Raw genomic sequence first — 23,180 nt, forward strand, 5'->3', positions numbered from 1 at the left:
AGTTTCCCATGCGTAAAGGAATGCTAGCTATCCCTAATCAGTCCTTGTCTCTCCAAAGGAATGGAAATCCTGTCTTTCAGAATCCCCCAACAATTTACCCAACACTGATGTCAGCCTCACTGCCTGTAGTTCCCAGGGTTCTCCTTGCAGCCTTTCTAAATAGATTAGGATTATTTTCATTAGAAAGATGGACACCATCCAGGGTGCTGGCACCTCACTTGCCTAGCTAGCACCCTCCATACCAGGCAACATCCTGGTGAACCTCCTCTGCACCCTCCAAAGCATCCACATCCTTTTGTTAATGTGGTGACCAGAACTGTACACAGTACTCCAAATGTGGCCGAACCAAAGTCCTATACAACTGCAACATGACCTGCCAACTCTTGTACTCAATACCCTGTCTGATGAAGGAAAGCATGCCATATGCTGCCTTGACCACCCTATTGACCTACATTGTCACATTGGCCACCATCCAGGGTGCTGGCACCTCACTTGTGGTTGTAGATGATATAGATGTCTCTGCTAGGTGGCCTGCAATTTGTTCCCTAGCTTTCCCACAACTTCCTGGGCTACAGTGATTATATCCTGGAGATTTATCCACCATGTTCTTTAAGACCTCCTGCACTAATACTGGATTGTGGAGGATTTTCAGAACATTAATATTAGAGTACCCTTGCCTCCATGTCTTTCTCCACATTAAAATCAGATACTAACGTGAATATTTCATCTCCTACATTCCACACAAAAACAGAATTTTAAGGCACCTGGTTCTCTCCCTAGTTGTTTTAAGTGTGCTTGAACATCTTTGGATTATCCTTGGCCAATAAGATTCTCATCTTCTTGCCCTCCTGATTTCCTCTTACAAATGCCCCTTGTATTCTTCAAGAGATTCTGTTGATCCCAGTCATTTGTCTATGCAGTCTTATTCTTAGAGAAGGTATCTTTTCATCCATTGTTCCCTACTCCGACCAGCCTTACCCTTCACTCAAGGTAACTAAACCTGCAAAATCTTGCTTTTGAAAATAATGCAACAACGAGGTGTCCTTTTACCTGCAGTCTAGTGGACTCTACTTTTGAAAGTTCGTCTCATACAATCAAATGTTGTCCTTTATGCCAACTAAGAACTTTTAAATTTTAAACCAGACCTATTCTTTAATAATTACTGTAATAGAATTATGATCATTGATCTAGAATATCCTGTTGTGTACTCAAGTACAGAAATACAGGAGTACAATGGAAAGTCAGTGTCCCCTTTCATGATGTCATCTTACATACTTTGTACCAAGGTACAAAATTGTAGATACCAAAAAGGAGAATACAAAGATAAAAGTCTCATTTCCTCAGTGACATTGTATAATTTAGAAAGACGACAAAAATTAAATTATATAGACAAATTACAGTTAAAACAGTTGCTGGAAAAGCTGAGCAAGTCTGGCAACACCTGAGAAGGACAAAAGGTTAACATTTCCAGTCCAGTGACCCTTCTGAGGAAGAGTCACTGGACCCAAAACATTGACTTTCTTCAGATGCTGCCAGACCTGCTGGGCTTTTCCAGCAACTGTTTGTTGCTGATTTAGAGCATCTATAGTTTTGTTCGTTTAAAAAGATAAACATCACTTTGCAGTAGCTCAGCATAGAGGCATCTGTGTGTGGTCTAATTGGCCTCAAGCTGCTGACTGCTTGCACCAGACCCCCACCCAACTGTCCCTGCTCAGCTCCTTGCCTCTGGGCAACTGTACTGCTCCAGGCCTCCAGCCTGCTCTACTCCAACTCTCAGCCTCTAGCCCTCAGCTGATTCAAGGCAGTTTGTGTTTCAGGAAAACAAAACACTAAAATCTTAGTAAAAGGAAGGAAGTGGGAGGAAACAGCAGATAATTAGTGAGCCCCAGACTAACACCTAATGCTGCTTATTCTGCCACTGCCATCACCATCTTGATTAAGGTCCCAAAAGGCTCCCCTAGTATCACTTCAGTCATTTGCCCTCTTATTTCCTGTGAAAAGGTCAGGTTTTACTCCTTCTCTCATAGGTAAATCTATATATTGAGGACAATTCCCAAATATTGAACAAATTTCTCTCCAGCCAAACCTTAACACTATGGCAGTGTTTGGAAAGGTAAAATCCCCTAATATTACAACCCTATTATTCTTACACATATCAGTGATCTCTCTACACATTTGCTCCTCCATTTCCCAAAGATATTTTGGGTGGCTGACAGTACAATCTCAAGGTGATCATTCCTTATTTCTCAGTTCCACTGATGTAGTTCATTTGCTGATGTCTCAGGAATATCTGAAGTACAGTGGTAACATTTACCCTAAACAAAATTGCCACTCCCCTCCTTTTGCCTCCCTTTCTATCCTTCCTGTTAAGATGTAAACCCTGGAACTTCTGCCAAGTCTTGTCCTGCTTAAGCCATGTTTCATTACAGGCTATGATATCCCAGTCTCATGTTCCCACCTTACTTGTCAGACCACTTGTATTGAAATATGCTGCGTAGTTTAAGTTCTCCTTCGGAAGTGCTCTTGCTAGCATTGTCTAATTAACTTCAGAACTATCCTCAAATAGAGGATCCATGCAAATTCCCCACCTTCCTACTAGTTTAAAAGCTCTAATAGCATCTGCAAAACACTAGCTAATATTGCTGCTCCTCTAGTTGAGGAGAATCAGTTTCAAACATCACATCACAAGCCCCAAAACAGATCCCCATGATCCAAAAAATCTGATCCCTTGACTAATACACCATCTTGTCAGCCAATGATTTATCCTGTCTTTCTTCTGCTCATTAGCACACAGCATTTATTATGCAACATTTAATCAGCATTTAGATGTGCTCTTGCAATGCCAATACTGGAGACTATTTCCCAGCATTTTACCCATTGTATTAAAATTGAAATAACTAAAGCAGCCAGTATTCCATCACCAGGTCACCCTTATATAGTTACACATGCATAGCACTTGACACTGGTCCAGCTTCCTCAGCCAACTCAATGAGCAGAACCTCACTGTTTATATTTGTTAGCCTGGACTCAGATTGGATTACATTTATAGCTCCAGACAGGGCACTCATTCCGAGGTCCACCTGGCTGACCTCATTATAATCACTACATCCCACTTACTTCAAGTAGAGGAATATGGGCCTGTTTCTCTCCCCTCCCAGGGCATTCTTGCTCCAGCTCCTGACTCAAACTCCAATACAGGTAGCATGTACTGGACTATAGCCTGACTTGCACCCAGACCATCTTGAGAGAAATTCCTTTTTCCTTCATGTGATAAAGGCATCAAAGCTGCAGCATCCTCCATGTCCATCTCGGACTGATTTCTTTGATGCTGGATGTGGGAGGAAAACCCATGTATTCCAACAGCCTTGCCAACTTTGAGGGACCAGGTTGGTTTTGCTCTAGTCCAGTTGACAAGTTGGCAGCTTTCATGTGGTCTGTGCTTGTGCAGGACATGACTGAACTTTATAGCTGCAACCTGACCTTGCAGTGACCACCCATCTTATTCATGGAGGGCCACTCCTGTGATTTCAGCACCAAACTCAGAGGCGCTTTGTTTGGCATTGGTGTTTCTGATGCCTGTTTCACACCCTCCCCACCCCACCTTTCAGGTCTACAGTTTGATATGATCAGTAGCCAGAAAGTTTAAAACCAGAACTGACATGTAGTGGCAGCCTACCAGTCATGGTCTGCCACAGGAGGCAGCTCAAGGCATCTACATTTTACTATTTGACCTCCCAGACAGTGATTCAATTTGTAACTGTACATACTTAGAAGATGCCACTACTAAATTTGATGTAAAGCTATGGATGGCACAGCCTTGTCCTGAGTAGCCCTAGCAGGGATTTGTGATGTGTTAAAAATTTGTGTCCATGTTGGTATTGGTGGAACACACCTAGGACAACCACCAAACCTCTCTTCTCCATCAGATGTTTTGTGCTCTGCAGAGAAAGTCCACGAAGCAAATGATAGCTGGCATTCCTCTATTGGGCCATCTGTGAGCTAACACTAGCTGATACTGTATGGAGGCATCATGTGTATCCACTAAATGTCACTTGAGATCATGCCAACACCCTAGATGACAGCTGCTTCTTCAATTCCCTAAAGGCTGCATCTTGATTATGAGACCATTTCCAAGGTTGAATTTTTCAAAATGGATGAAAGGGTGCCAGGATATGCATGAGCTTTGTAATAATTCATGAATCCAGGGAAAGAGCTAAGCTCTGGTACAGATATGGGAACTGAGATATCTTTTACACCCATTGAATGATAGTGAGGGTAATCACTTGAACTTGTCAACTCTTGTTGACCAAGTGGGTCACTTAGGGTGCCCAAAACATTTTTCCTACCAAGGCAAACTCCTGCCTTGGATAAGTGTCTAAGGACAGTGTCCAGGATTTCCAAGTGCTCTTTATTGGACTTCCCTGTTATTAGCAAGTCTAGAGTAGACCTTGTAAAAATGTTCTCAATTTACTGAAAAATGACAGGCTTATGATACTCCACAAACAGTCTTGTTAAAAGCCTTCATGTCTATTAAAGATCATGTACTTCTGGGAATCCTCAAGTAACCACAACCACAAATATACATGGCTCATGTCCCCACCCCCACAGCTTTGCTTACAAGTCACTATGCAAGGAATTGTCCATTTATCCAGATATGAGATTCTGTTTAAAACCCCACAAAAAGGTGAACCGACCCATCAGGTTTCACAATCAGTATGACCAGTGATACCCATTCCATAAAAGTATACTGGTTAGATGATTCCTTTGTAGCCTCTGGATTTCTGCCTCTTTCCATATGAGGAAAATGGCTTTGGAGATCCCTACATAATCATGTAATTCCTTCCCAGTCAACATACGAGGCAGCCTTGGTTCCTTGGATAGCCCCTAGACGTTACTTCACTCAGGCAGCTGTTTTGTATTCAAATGAGTCAAGGAGGATTTAGCTTGTTTGGCTCAATGTTTTTCAGCCCATCAGGCTTGTGTCAGAGCTGTTTACTACAAATCAGTGATAAGTGAACAAACTGCTTCCCATATAAGGCCAGAAGTGAAGCTGTACCCTTAATCTGTAAAATATTCCTAGTATAGTTTCTCAATCCAGCTGAGGTCTTACCTCAACTGAAGGGTTATAGTCCAGAGCAAGTTTTGTTAAAAGATAATAAAATGTGAGGCTGGATGAACACAGCAGGTGTTCATCCAGCCTCACATTTTATTATCTTGGAATCTCCAGCATCTGCAGTTCCCATTATCTCTGATACTAAGTTTTGTTAAAAACTTGTTCTGCAATAAGAAAAAAGAGAGAGAGGTATTTGCTGGAAGTGTTAATTAGATCTGGCAGCATCTGTGGAGAGAAGTCAGAATTCGTGTTGACCCTGCCTCAAAACTTTGGTTTTACAATCAGAAATAAAGCTGCACTGGTATCAACCTCCATTAGAAAGCAGTGACCATTTAACCAATATTTATTGGATTGATTAACATTTAGATGGATGTTGCTAAGCAATTTAACTTATGCCCCAGAAACCCCACCTAACATCTGGCTTACACTGCTCTGGATACCAGCCTTTGAGTTCCCTTACTCAATTCAGATGTAGCAAGACTCATTTGCTGTCTCAAGTCCACACACTAGTAGCAATTACAATCACTTGCTGTCCTAGATCCTGAAGACAATTTTAACTATTTGGCCAAGGCTTGGCTTTGTTTTGGGCTTTTGTTGTGGCCTGTCCAAGAGTCCCTCTGTCTAGGATATGTCCTGAGTGAAGTTATGCAATTGCCTTCACTCAAGTGGTACACCACAACCTTAGTGAGCCTGGCAAGAGTGAACTCTTCCTTCAGCATATCCTGTAACCCATATGCTCTACTAGCTGTATTTTCTAGTGATAAAAGGTAGTTGCAGTGCCTATTTGAAGTCCAGCTGGGACTTACTACTAGTAGGAGCTTTTGCATGGTTATGTCATTAATCCCATATACCAAAGAGTATCTCAGCATCTCATTAAAGGGTTAATTGAAAGTCACATGCCTGAGTTTTCTCAACCTAGTCAGAAATCCCAACATTGTGTCCCTGGTTCTTGAATTGTGTAAAACACAGTGTCTCAGAATTAGAGGCAGGGTGGGGTGGGGACTCATGATGTCCCTTACCTAAACCCTTCAACTCTTGAAAGATCTGGTGTCTAGTTTGTCAGGAAACAGACTCCTAATAACCAAAAATGCTTCAGGTCTACAAGCTGTGTAAAGAATTACTCATTGCTTTTCATCCACTCTAATGTCATTTGACCACAAAAATAATAACAGTCTTTCCACATGCTGGGCCCAGTCTTTGGCAGCAGGATAAAACAAGTCAGGCTTCAAAACAAACAAAGAAAAAGTCAAAAATACTTACCATAACTCAAAGACAACAGTTGAGTGAATTTCTTCAGGAGCATTCTTTTTATCTCATCACCACTGAAGTAACTCCATAGAGGCAAGCATTCTGTCACTCTTTATTTACACATACAGACTGCTTAATACTGGTCTGGCCAACTCCTAGAGAGGAAGGAGAACCTCTGATGCCCCTGTTTATATGTCAGCCAGGGCCCTCTGATTGGACCAGGTTAACAGTCCCAAATCAGAGAACTCATATTCAATGAGGTCCATCTGGCTGATCTTGTTACAATCACTACAAGAATAGTTCGGTGGTTTTTGGTTAAGTTTTTGACTGGTGTAGCCTAGTGACATGAGGGTGTTTTCCTGTAGTCTGTAGATTCTGACTCAGTGCGGTGACTGGCATGCTGACACCAATCTCCATGCATGGAACTTTGCTTCAGAATCATTATTGCCAATATATTACTTTACCCCGTGTGTTAATTTTGCCCATTAACCTAGTAAATTTCACACAATCAGGAAGGAGAGATCTAGCCAGAATGAGGCACAGGCCCAGTGAATATATATTTTTGGGGTTTTGGAGCAGTATGGAGCTTAGTATGGAGGAGAAGGGGTTCTTTTTGCTTGCTTCTTTGGTTCATATTAACTATGAATGAAAAAAGGCAATTTAACAGGTTAAATTGAAGTCCAGGTTTGGGGGCCCAGCACTGATCAAAGAGTGACATCACAGGAAACTGTAAATTCATTGGTTTGTAATAGCTGCTAATTTGACTGTCAGACTATTTTACTTTCAGATTAAAGATATATAGTAGAAATATTTTACACATTAAAAACTAAAAGACCAGTATGAAATTTTTTTTAAAATTAAGAACTAAATTAAAAAAATAGATCTGCAAGGTCAGGCAATGTGTTGTACGTACATGATTTGATGAGATGGAATCCAAGCTTCAAACATTGCAACACATCAGGGAAGGGGAGTGTTATCTTAACACTGTGCTTCAGGAGGCAACACAACCCTTAGATTAACTACCTTGAATTCAGTCAGTGGTCATAGGCAGGAGGGTGTGAATATGAGCTAGGCAGAGAGATCCAGAAGGTAGTGCTGAAGGACCCTCAGCCCTTGAACATGTCTAACAGCTATGAGATTCTTGCTCCCAATGTGGACAATAGATTGGGATGCGGGGAAGATGTGCAAACTGACCTTAACACCATGGTATAGTGAGCCATTCAAGAGGGGTGAGAAAGAGAAGAGTAGTTGTAATAAGATAGTACAGTCAAGGGAATAGATGCTGTTCTCTGTGGCCAGGTTCAAGACTCCCAAAGGCTGTGCTGCCTGTCTTGTGCGCAGGTTCAGAATATATCAACTGGGCTGCAGAGTGGCTTGGATTGGGAGGGGAAAGATCTAATTGTTGTCGTCCATCTAGGTGCCAATTATAAAGGAAGAACAGGAAAGTTTCTGCTGAGGGAACATGCACAGCTATGATCTAAGTTAAAAAGCAGAACCAAAATAGCAATTCTGTATTACTACCTGAGCTAATTGGCACAGGTCAACAAAATTAAAGAGGTAAACATGTGGGAGAAATGGGTTTGAGTTCATGGGAATTTGACACCAGGACCAGGGAAGGAGGGATCTGCTCTGATGGAACAGTTTCCAATTTTACCATGCTGGGACCAGAATCCTGGTGATTAGGTCTGTATATATAGTCTTAAATTTAAAAAAAAATCAAAGCAATGTTAATTTAAAATGGGGGAAAAGAGATAGAGAGAGCAGGAGTCATGTTCTTATTTGTCACGTATACAAATGATTTGGATGTGAATGTAGAAGGTATGGTTAATAACTTTGCAGATGACACCAAAATTGATGGCAAAGTGGACAGAGAAGAGGTTTGCCTCAGAGTACAATGGGACCTTGATCAGATGGGCTGATGGGCCAAGGAGTGGCAGATGGAGTTTAATCTAGATAAAAATGAGGTTCTACATTTTGGGAGACAAATCAGGGTAGGACTTATACACCTAATGGTAAGATCCTGGGGATTGTGGCTGAACAAAGAGACCTTGGAGCACAGGTTCATAGTTCCTTGAAAGTGGAGTTGCAGGTTGTGAAGAAGGTGTTTGGTAAACTTGCCTTTATTGGTCAGTGCATTGAGTATAAGAGTTGGAAAGTCATGTTATGGCTGTACAAGACTGTGTGCAGGTCTGGCCTCCCTGTTGTAGGAAAGATGTTATCAAATATGAAAGGGTTCATTCAGAAAAAAATTTGTGAGGATATTGCCAGAGTTGGAGGGTTTGAGCTATAGGGAGAGGCTCAATAGGCTGGGACCAATCTCCCTAGAGCATCACTGGCTGAGTTGTGACCTTATAGAGGTTTCTAAAATCATGAGGTGCATGGATAGGGTGAATAGGCAAGGTCTTTTCCCCAGGTGAGGTAGTCCAAAACCAGAGGGCATAAGTTTAAAGTGAGAGGGGAAAGATTTAAAGAGGATCTAATGGGCAACTTTTTCACACAGAGCGTGGTGCGTGTATGGAATGAGCTGCCAGAGGAAGTGGTGAAAGCTGGTATAATTACAACATTTAAACGGCATCTGGATGGGTAAATGAATAGGAGGGTTTAGTGGGATATGGGCCAAATGATGGCAAATGGGACTAGATTAGTTTAGGATATCTGGTCATCATGGATGAGTTGGACTGAAGGGTTTGTTTCCATGCTATACAGTTCTATGACTATGACTTCATAAGGATCAACGAGCATCCTATTAATGCTAAAGAATACAGGGGAGGAATTAAGTGCAATCACCATCAGTAGAGAAGTGTTATTAGACAAAATAATGGGGCTTAAGTCAATTGAATCCCTTGGCCCTGATGGCTTGCTTTCTAAGATCTTAAAAGAAGTAGCTGTAGAAATAGTGCTTTGGTTTTAATATTCCAAAAATCCTTGAATTCTAGAGAATTACCAGAGAATTGGAAAACTGCTATTGTGAGACCCCTATTCTAGAAGGAAGGGAAGCAAAAAGCAGTTAACTATAGGCCAGTTAGCCTAACATCTATTGATCAGACAGTAGTAGAATCACTTTTAACAAAATAATAGCAACACATTTGGAAAATCTCACTCTAATCAAACAGAGTCTACATGCCTTCATGAAAGGGAAGTCATGTCTGATTTTTTCTAGGAAATCTCAATCAGAGTGGGTAGACATGAACAATGTGTTCTATTTGGGCTTCCTGAACACGTTTGAAAAAATACTACTCAAAAGATTACATCATAAGATAAAATCCCATAGTGTTGTGAATAGTATATTGGTACAGATAGAGAATTGACTCATGAGCAGAAAACAGCAAGTGGCAATAAGGGATTCTTTGTCAAGTTGGCAACAAAGAACAAAGAAGAACGAAGAAAATTACAGCACAGGAACAGGCCCTTTGGCCCTTGAAGCCTGCGCCGATCCAGATCCTCTATCTAAACCTGTCTTCTATTTTCCAAGGATCTGTATCCCTCTGCTCCCTGCCCATTCATGTATCTGTCTAGATACATCTTAAATGATGCTATCATGCCCGCTTCTACCACCTCTGCTGGCAATGTGTTCCAGGCACCCACCACCCTCTGTGTAAAGAACTTTCCACACATATCTCTCTTAAACTTTTCCCCTCTCACCTTGAAATTGTGACCCCTAGTAATTAACATGTGACTAATGGGGATCTACAGAGATCAGTGTTTGGTACTGTTTACAACATATACTAATGACCTGGAGAAATGAAGCCAATTTTCAGATGATACAGTGAGTGAAAAGGTAGATTGTGAGAGGGATAGATTTTTTCATTTGGAGTTCTGGAGTTCCACAGGAATTAATGTTGAGTTTGCATCTGTCTACAATATATATCGCTATCTTGGAGGAAAGAAGTGAATGTACTGTAGCTAAATTTGCTGATGAAACAAAAGTATGTGGAAAGGCAAGTTGCAAAGACAATTGAAACAATTTACAGAGAGGTATCAACAGGTTAAGAAAATGGGCAAAAATTTGTCAAATGAACTATAATGTGGGAAAATGTGAAGTTGGTTATTTTGAAAGGGAGAACAAAAAACAGTATTATTTAAATGAGAAAAGCTACAGAAATCTGCAACACACAGGGACTTGTGTTCTTGTGCATAAGTCATAGAAAGCTAGTACATTGGTACAGCAGGTAATCAAGAAGGGTAATGGATTGTTAGCTCTTATTTTAAGAGGACTGGAGTTGAAAAGTAGGAAAGATGCAGGTGTGACCACATCTAGAGTACTATGAGCAGCTTTGGTCTCCTTATTTAAGGAAGGATATTGTTTCATTTGAGACAGTTTAGAGAAGGTTCACTAGGATGATCCCTGGTATAAAGGATTGTCTTATGAGCAAAGGTTAAACAGATTGGGACACTACTCACTGGAGATGTGATCTCATTGGATTTTAAGGGTATTGACAAGGTAAATCCTGAGAGGATGTTTCCTTCATGGGACAGCTTAGGACCAAAGGACATAGTCTCAGAATAAAGAGGCACCAATTTAAGACTGAGATGAGGACAAATTTCTTCTCTCAGAGGGTTGTGAGTCTTTGAAACTCCTTGCCATATAGAATTGTCGAGGCAGAATCCTTGTGTATTTTTACTTTTGAGATAGGTAGATTCTCAATCTGTAGGGAAATCAGTGGTTGTGGAGAAAAGGCAAAAAAGTAGACATGTGGAATGTCAGATCAACCAAGACTCAAGAGGTTGAGCAGCCTACTCCTCTTCCTATTTCTTATAGTCCGATGGTCTTACCTCTCATGTGAAACCTTATCAATTCTCATAAACCATTTAGAGTCATGGGGTCACTGAGCTGTACAAAATGGAAATAAACCCTTTGCTCTAACTCATACATACTAACCAGATATCCTAAATAAATTTAGGCCCATTTTGAGTCATAGAGTTATCTGGCAATGAAAACATACCCTTTGATCTGACCCGTCCATGCCGACCAGATATCCTAAGTAAATCTAGTCCCATTTATCAGCATTTGGCACATATCTCACTAAACCCTTCCTATTCATATACCCATCCAGATGCCTTTTAAAATTTGTAATTGTACCAGCCTCCATCACTTCCTCTGGCAGCTCATTCCATACATGTAGCACCTTCTGCATGAAAAAGTTGCCCCTCAAATCCCCTTTAAATCTTTCCCCCTCACCTTAAACCCTCTAGTCCCTCTAGTTTTGGACTACTCCATCTTGGGGAAGACCTTCTCTATTTACCCTTTCCATGGACCTCATGATTTTATAAACCTCTATAAGGTCACCCCTTAGTCTCCAATGCTGTAAGGAAAATAGCCCCAGCCTATTCAGTATCTTCCTGTGGCTCAAACGCTCCAACCCTGGCAATATCCTTGTAAATATTTTCTGAACATTTTCAAATTTCACAACATCCTTCCTACAGCTGGGAGACTAGAACTGCACACAATATTCCAATACTGCACTAACCAATGTCCTGTACAGCCACAACATGACCTTCCAACTCCTTTACTCAATGCACTGACCAGTAAAGGCAAGCATACAAACACCTTCTTCACTGTCCTATCTACCTGCGACTCCATTTGGCATTTGGCCCATATCCCCCTAAACACTTTCCATCCATATACCATCAAATGCCTTTTAAATGTTGTAATTGTACCAGCCTCCAGCACTTCCTCTGGGAGTTCATTCTATACATGCACCATCCTCTGTGTGAAAAAGTTGCCCATTAGGTCCCCTCTTTTCTTAAACCTATGCCCTCCCACACCCTGGGGAAAAGACTTTGTCTATTTACCCTGTTGATGCCCCTCATGATTTTATAAACCTCTATAAGGTCACCCTCAGTCTCTGACACTACAGAAAATAGCCCCTGCCTATTCAGCCTCTCCCATTAGTTCAAACCCTCCAACCTTGGAAACACCTGTGTAAATCTTTTTTGAATCATTTCAAATTTCACAACATCTTTCCTATAACAGGGAGACCAGAATTCCATGCAGTATTCAAAAAATAGTCTATCAATGTCCTGTACAGTTGCAACATGACCTCCCAATTCCTACACTCAATACACTGACTAATTATTTTTATTTAAACTAAAGTTATGGTAACACAAGCATGGCCACATTTATGGTACATCCTTAATTTCCCCAAGTGGGTTTGCTTTTTATTTGTTCTTGGGATATGGATGTAACAGAAAGGGCCAGCATTTATTGCTCATCACTCGTTTCTCTTGAGATAATTGTTATTTGCTGCCTTCCTAAACCATTACAGTCCTTCGGGATCAGGGAAAACAGCAGTCCTCTTTGAAAGGTAAATCTGAGATTTTGACCCAACAACAGTGGAGAAACAACTGTCAGGATTCCAAGTCAGGATGGTTTATAACTTCACAGAATCATTGAATTCTTATGGCACAGATGGATGCAATTTTGACCTATCATTCCTCCACGGATACCTAGTGACAATCTCCTGCTTTTTCACAATATCACTATTCACTGTTTCTATCCAAATAATCATCAAATGCACTCTGGAATGTTTCAATTGAACCTGATACCACCAGATTTCCAAACCTTTCTATTTGCTGTATGAAAATGATTTTCCTTATATCATCCTTGCTATGTTTACACATCATTTTAAATCTATGTGCCCTTGAATTCTTTTATGAGTGGGAACAGCTTCTTCCTATCTAGTCTATTCACTCTGCTCTCCTCTATTAAATCTCACCTCAGCTTTCTTCTCTCCTCGGAGAATAGTTTCCAACATCTTCTACCTAGTTTCATAATCGAAGTTTCTCATTTCTCAAACTATTCTCATAGATCACGCTTGCACTCTCTCCAATGCATTCACATCTTTTCCATAACATGACTCCCAGACTGTACACAATACTCCAGCTGAGGTTTAACAAGCGTCTTGTACAAGTTCAACATCACTTTCTTGCTCTTGTACCACAATTCATCGCTAGATGGGAAAGGACTAAATCTGATCTATTGGTTGTCAAATCACTTAGCCTTGTCTGTTGCATGCTGCTTGCACTATTGACCTGCAAGTAGTCTTTGTTTTAACATCATTAGGTTAGGCATGTCTTAAGGCATGTCTGGTGCTGTTCCTGGCATGTCCTCCAAAAACTGTGCATGCAGGGTTGATGCCTCAGTTACTTGTAATCTTAGAGTAGAGGATATGCCAAGCCATGATGTTCCAAATTTTGGTTAAAATTATGCTACAACTGATGGCCCACAGAGCTTCATGGATGCCCAGGTTTGAGTTGCTAGATCAATTGGAAATCTAGCCATTTAACACCGCATGAAGTTGCAGATCCTGATCAATTGAGGGTTTCCTCAATGTGAAAACAGGACTTTGTCTCCAATGGGACGATGCAGTGTTTGTTCTTATCAACAATATCATGGCTGAATGCTTCTGTAACAGGTAGTTTCACAAGTTCGAGGTCAGTTAGATTTATCCCTGCTGTTGCTTCCTTCATTACTTGCCACAGATTCTGCACAGTAGCTATATCCTTTAGGTATCAAGCAGCTGAATCTGTAGTAGTATTACAGAACTGTTCTTGTTGATAGGCACTGAAATCCCTGAAGTAGAGTATATTCTGTGTCCTTGTTATCCTTACTGCTTCCTCAAAGTAGTACTTAAAATGGAAGATCACTGATTTATTCATTGACAGGTGATAGTAGGTGCTAAGCAACAGCATTGATTTGGACTGCAGTGCCTGAGAGAGTGGTGGAGGTGGATTCCATAGGAGGTTTCAAAAGATATCTGGATAAATATTTCAAAGGGATGAACTCAGATGACTACAGGGATAGGGCTGGAGGGTGGGATTAACTGGATAGTTCTTTCAGGAGCCTGTATAGGGAAAGGGATGGTTGGACATGGGTTGAGGCCAGGGGTGGGGAGATTTTAAAGCTGGTGAATTCCATGTTTAGGCCAACCTTCCGTCTCATCCCTGCCTCCTTGACTTGAGACAACCTGTCCATCTTCTCTCCCACCTATCCACCCCGCCCGTCCCACTGATGAACCCCCACCTGCGTTCATTTATCACCATCCCACCTACCTTCCCCAGTCCCACCCCTCTTCTCTCTATTTATTTAACAGCTCCCACCCCAACACATCAACTTTCCTGTTCCTCTGATGCTGCCTGGCCTGCTGTGCTCCCCCAGCTCCACACTGTGTTATATCTATTACAGCTGACTTGTTTGTGTTTTGCATTGTGTTTGTGTTTCGTTTTAAAATTAGTGAAGTTCCTTTCAAAACAAATAAGAAGATTTCTTTTCTCTGAGAGTTGTGTGACTTTGGAACTCTTTCTCATGGCAGTCCATTCACTCTCTGAGAGCTTGTTCACATTGCACCTTCCTGAATAATTGCAGCATCTGTCCCTCATTGTGCCATGTCCAGTTTGTTAGCATGTTGGCACTGCAGCCAGAGCCAAAGGCTTTCACTACTGTTTTTTGAGGTGCTTTCTTGTACAGAATCAAAGATAGATTGCTTGTCGACATGAAGTATCCTGTGGCTGGGGAGGGGTGTTGGTATCTTGGTGAATGGCAATTCATTTATCTAATCAATCGAATATGGGGAAGCACAGTGGCTCAGTGGTTAGCACTGCTGCCTCACCATGCCAGGAACCCAGGTTTGATTCCACCCTCAGGCGACTGTCTGTGTGGAGTATGCACATTCTCCCCGTGTCTGTGTGGGTTTTCTGCAGATGTTCCGGTTTCCTCCCATAGTCCAAAGATGTGCAGGCTAGGTGGATTGGCCATTCTAAATTGCCCATAGTGTTCAGGGATGTGTAGATTATACGGGTTATAAGGGGATATGTCTAGATGGGGTGATGCAATGGTTGGTGTGGACTTGTTGGGCCGAAGGGCCTGTTTCCTTACTGTAGGGATTCTATGATGATTCCATGATTTATACCTCCAGCATGTGCCAGCTGCCTACGCAGCAAACACACTGCAAGTTCATTCAACTTAGTGGTCATGTTCAAAACTGGTGGTAGTCAATCCTCAATGTGGGGGCTACTGTCAATAAGGGGATCCTGGTATCATAAGTCATATCACAAGTGCTTGCAAATTGAACTTGGGAATCTCAATAGTGTTGAAGTTAGCAGCGACAATGGTACAAAAGGCCATTGCTGTCTGAAGAGGAACCACTAATCATGCAAATTGTGTCAGCCACACAACTTGGAGTCCTCGCCTGTCATTTAAGTGTTACAACTGCACTAAAGGCAATGTGAAGTTTAGCATTTGATGTTTGTTCAATGTTGGGAACATGCTGCTGGGCTGCAGACAACCGCTTTACAATGACATGTGGTGTTCACTCAGCCAGTGAGGTACCTTCACCAAGTTGCTGCATGTGCTGAGGCAGCATGCGAATGTACAATGGGAACGTAACAAATACACCGTATTTCAGTGTGTGATGAAGTGTGCTCAGCCTTCATCAATTGGAAATGCCATTAACAATTACTCTGAAGTCTAGAGACAGTAGGAACTGCCGATACTGGAGTCTGAGGTAACACGGTGTGGAGCTGGATGGACACAGCAGACCCAGCAGCATCAGGGGTTCAGGAAAGTTGATGTTTCAGTCCCGAAATGCCAGCTTTCCTGCTCCTCTGATGCTGCCTGGCCTGCTGTGTTCATCCAGCTCCACGCCTTGTTTACTCTGAAGTCTGTAAACTCTTTTACTTCTTGTGTTCCCAATTTAGGTCCTGTCTACAGAGAGTAATGAGCCCTGCTACTGGTGGCATGTCATTCGCTGTGACTGCCTACCTAAAAGGTGAAGGAGGATCAGGCTAGCATGGAGAACAGGAGAATCAAGCTCAGGCAGAGCTCATAGCCATAGACCCCTCAGGATGCATGGGGTGCACAGGAGGCACAGATTGTTCTCACCCTGAGTCCAGTTCCTAAGTGTGAGCAAGCCACAGTGCAAAGACAGGCTCTGTATATCCCAGAATAGGGTTGTGGAACAGTGCTGAATGCTGGTGTGGCATCTGAGGATGGCATCAGGAGTGGGATACTATCCTCTCTTGGTGGCTGTGAAGATCACTGCAGCACTGAACCTCTATGCAACTGGCTCCTTCCGTGGACCAACAAATTGCCAGTGTTGCTTTCCTCAGCCATGCACTCACAAATGTATCAGGACAGTGACCAATGCCATATGTGCGAGATCACACTAATTCATTTTGTTTCTTAATGATGAGTTCAGTGCTGCAGCCTTGGCAATACGGTTCTGAAATAAAGCTGGCTTTCAGAACGCTAAGGAATTCATCAACTGGAAGAAGATCCATTTATGTTCAGATGATCTGCAAACATTACCACTCCCTGGAGGTGTGTGCTTGCTGCCCTGGTAGCTGTCACGGCTCCTTCATCCTGGGGCACTTATGTGTACATGGTGAATTTGAAGGTCCAGATATCTTACAAGACTGGTTACTAGGAGACAAGAGCTACCCACTGCAACCATGGCTCGTGACGCCAATGTGCAACCTCCTCGTGGAGACAAACTGGAAATTTAACGTTGCTGCTGCCTCAAAAAGGGCCATGGTGGAGCAGGGCATAGGATTGTTGAAGATACATTTCCACTACTTCTCAGGATTCTTCTCAGGGGCCCCTCCAGTACAGTCTAGACAGAGTGTGTTACATCACTCTGTTGTGCCCTGTACAGTTGGAACAAGCAACAAGGCAACTTGTAAAATGTTGAGGAACTGGGGAAATAAGAGCAGTCTTCCAAGGAGGGGGACAAGCATGTTGAGGAGGAAGAAGCTAACATTGTCCATGCCAGACAAAATCTCTGATTAAAAACTGAAAGAACTGTGGATGCTGCAAATCAGGACCAAAGACAGAAGTTGCGAGAAACGTTCAGCAGGTCTGGCAGCATCTGTGGAGAAAAATTCAAAGTTAACGTTTCGCGCCCGTTTCAGACCTGAAAAGCTAACTCTGATTTTCTCGCCACAGATGCTGCCAGTCCTGATGAAAATCTCATTGATACTCAGTTCTCATCGAAGAAAATTGGATGTAACAATTGTTGACTAAAAAATAATTCTTGGTCATGCTGCCAAAATCAGTTAGCATTGTGAGGGTGAAATTCAGCTTCTGTTGACTTCATTTTTGTTCCATTTTGCTTTCTGCAATTAAATGCTCTCGTTTATGCTTATAGTTGTCTGCCTGCTTGCCTGTATGTCCCCAAAGGACAATGACAAGATTTTCGTTTATACTGTGGACAGAGTAGCAATGACTTAACAATGTTGCTCGGAATGATGCTCAGACAGGTAAAGCGTGTGGCACGGCATTTAAACTGTGACCAGGGTGAAAGAATGGGGTTATTTGTGCAGTGTCAGCCACACCTGCTATGTACCATAGGTAGCATGGTTTTGTGGCTGCTGTGCCATGACATTGCTGGTGAGGGGAAATAATGCTTTGCCAATATTTGTCCAGGTGCACAGCAGCCTTTCAAAAGGCACAAGGAATGCTGGTGTTTCAGTGAATATCTACTGAATGGTGAGTTGTTTTGGGAACAATGCATGGTAAGATGGAAGGAAATTGGATGCAAGAGACACTATAGTGGCAGGGAAGATAAATAATGAGGCGATTTTGAGGCAATAATAACAGAAGCTGAGATATCTTGCTCTGGCTTGCACAAGAAAACCCTCCAAAAAACAGTATGCAACTCAAACTCAGCCAAAAAGACATAAGATTCAGACTATAATTTTCAAGAAAGCATGTCACTTAGTAAGTTCCCTGTAGATATCTGTGATTTTAATTTGCTGAAGTGTTTACCGTGCTGAGTTTGTGACAAATGGTCAGAGGACACTGCCTCCTGCAGTACCACGATGATACCATCCGAAGTTTGCAGGAACAGCAACTCATATTCCGCTTGGGAACCCTGCAGCTCAATGGTATCAATGTGGACTTCACAAGCTTCAAAATCTCTCTTCCCCCTACCGCATTCCAAAACCAGCCCAACTCGTCCCCACCTCCCTAACCTGTCCTTCCTCCCACCTCAAGCCCCACCCCTATTCTCCAATCTACATACCTCATCCCGCACCCCCACCCCTTGACCTGTCTGTCCTCCCCGGACTGGCCTATCTCCTCCCTAACTCCCCAAAAACACTCACCTTTACTGGCTCCGTCCCTGCCCATTTCCACCTCTCCGCTCCACCTACCTTCTCCTCTATCCATCTTCTATCCGCCTACACCTTCTCCCTATTTATTTCAGAACTGCTTTCCCCTCCCCCATTTCTGAGGAAGGGTGTAGACCTGAAACATCAGCCTTCCTGCTCCTCTGATGCTGCTGTGTTCATCCAGCTCTACACCTTGTTATCAGATTCTCCAGCATCTGCAGTTCCTACTATCTCGGAGGACACTGACAGTTCACATTGAGTTTAGTTCACAAGAATCAGATTTCACTTCCATGCCAGCAGCAGGATAGTTTCATCCTAGCAAAAGAGATTTAATTTGTCAAGTCTTGAAGCTGTGAGAGTTTGTGTAGAAAGTTTTGAACTATCAGAACTGAGAAGAGGTTAAACTATGTCACCACCAGATTCCATGCAAGGTTCCCTAGTTTGTTATAGCTCTAGAGATAATGGGAACTGCAGATGCTGGAGATTCCAAGACAACAAAATGTGAGGCTGGATGAACACAGCAGGCCAAGCAGCATCTCAGGAGCACAAAAGCTGACGTTTCGGGCCTAGACCCTTCATCAGAGAGGGGGATGGGGGGAGGGAACTGGAATAAATAGGGAGAGAGGGGGAGGCGGACCGAAGATGGAGAGTAAAGAAGATAGGTGGAGAGGGTGTAGGTGGGGAGGTAGGGAGGGGATAGGTCAGTCCAGGGAAGACGGACAGGTCAAGGAGGTAGGATGAGGTTAGTAGGTAGCTGGGGGTGCGGCTTGGGGTGGGAGGAAGGGATGGGTGAGAGGAAGAACCGGTTAGGGAGGCAGAGACAGGTTGGACTGGTTTTGGGATGCAGTGGGTGGGGGGGAAGAGCTGGGCTGGTTGTGTGGTGCAGTGGGGGGAGGGGATGAACTGGGCTGGTTTAGGGATGCAGTGGGGGAAGGGGAGATTTTGAAACTGGTGAAGTCCACATTGATTCAAGGTGAGCCCCTTGTGTGGTTGTAGGGGGACAAAGGTGAGCCCCTTGTGTGGTTGTCTGTCCCGCAGGCCCGACCAGGCCCCCTCCACCGACACTCTCATCCGCCTAGCGGAACTCGTCCTCACACTCAACAACTTCTCTTTTGACTCCTCCCACTTCCTACAGACTACGGGGGTGGCCATGGGCACCCGCATGGGCCCCAGCTATGCCTGCCTCTTTGTAGGTTACGTAGAACAGTCCATCTTCCGCACCTACACAGGCCCCAAACCCCACCTCTTCCTCCGGTACATTGATGACTGCATCGGCGCCGCCTCTTGCTCCCCAGAGGAGCTCGAACAGTTCATCCACTTCACCAACACCTTCCACCCCAACCTTCAGTTCACCTGGGCCATCTCCAGCACATCCCTCACCTTCCTGGACCTCTCAGTCTCCATCTCAGGCAACCAGCTTGTAACTGATGTCCATTTCAAGCCCACCGACTCCCACAGCTACCTAGAATACACCTCCTCCCACCCACCCTCCTGCAAAAATTCCATCCCCTATTCCCAATTCCTCCGCCTCCGCCGCATCTGCTCCCACGATAAGACATTCCACTCCCGCACATCCCAGATGTCCAAGTTCTTTAAGGACCGCAACTTTCCCCCCACGGTGATTGAGAACGCCCTTGACCGCGTCTCCCGCATTTCCCGCGACACATCCCTCACACCCCGCCCCCGCCACAACCGCCCCAAGAGGATCCCCCTCGTTCTCACACACCACCCTACCAACCTCCGGATACAACGCATTATCCTCCGACACTTCCGCCATTTACAATCCAACCCCACCACCCAAGACATTTTTCCATCCCCACCCCTGTCTGCTTTCCGGAGAGACCACTCTCTCCGTGACTCCCTTGTTCGCTCCACACTGCCCTCCAACCCCACCACACCCGGCACCTTCCCCTGCAACCGCAGGAAATGCTACACTTGTCCCCACACCTCCTCCCTCACCCCCATCCCAGGCCCCAAGATGACATTCCACATTAAGCAGAGGTTCACCTGCACATCTGCCAATGTGGTATACTGCATCCACTGTACCCGGTGCGGCTTTCTCTACATTGGGGAAACCAAGCGGAGGCTTGGGGACCGCTTTGCAGAACACCTCCGCTCAGTTCGCAACAAACAACTGCACCTCCCAGTCGCAAACCATTTCCACTCCCCCTCCCATTCTCTTGATGACATGTCCATCATGGGCCTCCTGCACTGCCACAATGATGCCACCCGAAGGTTGCAGGAACAGCAACTCATATTCCGCCTGGGAACCCTGCAGCCATATGGTATCAATGTGGACTTCACCAGTTTCAAAATCTCCCCTTCCCCCACTGCATCCCTAAACCAGCCCAGTTCATCCCCTCCCCCCACTGCACCACACAACCAGCCCAGCTCTTCCCCCCCACCCACTGCATCCCAAAACCAGTCCAACCTGTCTCTGCCTCCCTAACCGGTTCTTCCTCTCACCCATCCCTTCCTCCCACCCCAAGCCGCACCCCCAGCTACCTACTAACCTCATCCCACCTCCTTGACCTGTCCGTCTTCCCTGGACTGACCTATCCCCTCCCTACCTCCCCACCTACACCCTCTCCACCTATCTTCTTTACTCTCCATCTTCGGTCCGCCTCCCCCTCTCTCCCTATTTATTCCAGTTCCCTCCCCCCATCCCCCTCTCTGATGAAGGGTCTAGGCCCGAAACGTCAGCTTTTGTGCTCCTGAGATGCTGCTTGGCCTGCTGTGTTCATCCAGCCTCACATTTTGTTGTCTTGTTATAGCTCTAGACAGGATACCCCAAACTGTTAACTGGATGAGGAAGGACAAACTGACACCCCTTATTTATTCATCCACTTCCATAATTTGTTGCAACAAGGAGAGTTTTAAAAGGATCCCTTCTCTTGTGAATACCTTTCTCTCAGACCCGAATGAACTTGAGTTTTGATTGGGGCCAATTTAACCAAGTTTCCTTGAATTAACAAAAAGAGTGAATTTATTCTTTTGTTTCAAAGTCAATTTCTCAATGGATTATGTGTCAGTATCTTATCATTTAAACTGTTTCTGTGCTCCTCAAGGCCAGATTAATCATTTCATCATGTAGGTGTACATGTTTGAGACGTGTTTCTCAGTGCATTTTTTTAATATCATGCATTCCCGCGTGTTTGCAACCTCCGAGGCAACAATCACTTTTGCATATTTATATTGGTATCCTAAGAGCATGTCACACATTCTTGACTGTCATTCAATTTTATCATAATATCTGTGAGATTTTACTTATCTCTCCAGATATAGTTCCAATGCCTCGGGTAGTGGGTTGATTATCAAATTCAATTCTCTTAAAAGGAAGGAGAAGGACACAAACATCATCAAGAGAAATCATCAGTTTAGTACTCTCATCTAAATTTTTCTTTCATTAAAATGCATTTTAGCCTCAATTACAGTTTCAAACCATTGTTCTAATGAATTTCTTTGCCTTTGTTTTTGTTTTCTGCCACCACTCTCTACCTTAATTACTTCATCTCATCCAATTTTGCAATTTAACTATTAGAACATGGAACTGTACAGCACAGTACAGGCCCTATGGCCCAAGATGTTGTGCCAAACTTTTACCCTAAACTTAAGGTCTATCTAACTGCCACCCCTACCTTAGACAATCATCCGTATGCCTATCTAATTGCCGCTTAAATGCCCCTAATGAGACCGACTCCACTACCCTCTCCGGCAATGCATTCCACGCCCCTACCACTCTGAGTAAAGAACTTACCTCTGATGTCTCCCCTATATCTATCTCCACTCACTTTAAAATTGTGCACCCTCGTAATAGCTACCTCCGCCCTAGGAAAAAGTCTCTGGCTATCCAATCTATCTATACCTCTGGTCATTTTCGACACCTCTATCAAGTCACCTCTCATCCTTCGTCGTTCTACAGAGAAAAGCCCTTGCTCTCTCAACTTTTCCTCATAAGACCTTCCCTCCATTCAGGGAAACATCCTGGTAAATCTCCTCTGCACCTTTTCAAACGCTTCCACATCTTTCCTGTAATGTGGCAGCCAGATCTGGACACAATACTCCAGTCATGGCCAAACCAGAGTTTTGTACTTACGTTTTGTATCTTCTTATTTCCTGCATGAGCCAACCATAGCGAACCTTATCAAATGTCTTACTTAAATCCATGTATACCACATCCACTGCTCTACCTTCATCCACGTGTTTGGTCACCTCTTCAAAGAATTCAATAAGGTTTATGAGGCATGATCCACCCTCACAAATCCATGCTGACTATCACGAATCAAACTGTGCCTATCCAAGTGATCATAAATCCTATCTCTTAGAGCCCTTTCCAGTAATTTGCCTACCACTGAAGTACGACTAACTGGCCTGTAATTTCTGGAGTTATATCTGCTCATTTGCCTTTCTCCAATTTTCCAGTGCTCTACCCGTGAACAATGAGGACAAAAAGATTATCGCCAGAGGCCCTGCAATCTCTTCTCTCGCTTCCCATAGAACTCTTGGATAAATCCTATCAGGCCCCTAGGAACTTTTCTACCTTCAAATTCCTCAAAATTCCTAGTGCATCTTCCTTACTAATGTCCACCTCCTCTAGCCTACCAGCCTGTTTCACACTGTCCTTGTCCACAACTAGGTCTTTCTCAATTGTGAATACCGAAGAAAAGGACATTAAGGACATCTATCTTTTCAGGCTCCATGCACAAATTCC

General features: G+C 43.6%; 1 long non-coding RNA gene across 1 annotated transcript in view; it reads left to right on the forward strand.

The window, feature by feature from the left end:
- LOC125447450 (uncharacterized) overlaps positions 1–17,440 on the forward strand; it is a 110,806-nt gene extending 93,366 nt beyond the window's left edge. The window contains exon 3 of the long non-coding RNA XR_007246556.2: positions 16,058–17,440. This is a non-coding gene — a long non-coding RNA (uncharacterized LOC125447450). The remainder of the gene's footprint in view (positions 1–16,057) is intronic.
- The last annotated feature ends 5,740 nt before the right edge of the window (positions 17,441–23,180 follow it).

The sequence above is a fragment of the Stegostoma tigrinum genome, chromosome 2, assembly GCF_030684315.1.
Source record: "Stegostoma tigrinum isolate sSteTig4 chromosome 2, sSteTig4.hap1, whole genome shotgun sequence".
Classification (NCBI taxonomy): Eukaryota; Metazoa; Chordata; class Chondrichthyes; order Orectolobiformes; family Stegostomatidae; genus Stegostoma; species Stegostoma tigrinum.